Source organism: Nycticebus coucang, chromosome 12 (genome assembly GCF_027406575.1).
Source record: "Nycticebus coucang isolate mNycCou1 chromosome 12, mNycCou1.pri, whole genome shotgun sequence".
In the NCBI taxonomy this organism is placed as follows: domain Eukaryota; kingdom Metazoa; phylum Chordata; class Mammalia; order Primates; family Lorisidae; genus Nycticebus; species Nycticebus coucang.
Window position 1 is genome coordinate 12,871,264 of NC_069791.1, and position 237 is coordinate 12,871,500.

A 237-nucleotide genomic window follows, 5' to 3' on the forward strand; every position below is an offset into this window, starting at 1 on the left:
CAGACAAAGCCTATCCCCAATCTTCTGGGCAGTTTTACAATGGCGAACCAAGCATGGGGTCAAGGAAAACAGGATAAAAGACCACAAAAAAAAAAAAAAAAAAAGATGGAAGTGGTAAAACAGAAGAAAACATCTTAACTGGAATAAAGGCTTCTATTCAAAACCCAAGCAGGGTAGTTTGAGGGATAAAAGGTACAAAAAATAACTGCAACACAAGAGGAATAAAACCCACGTGAA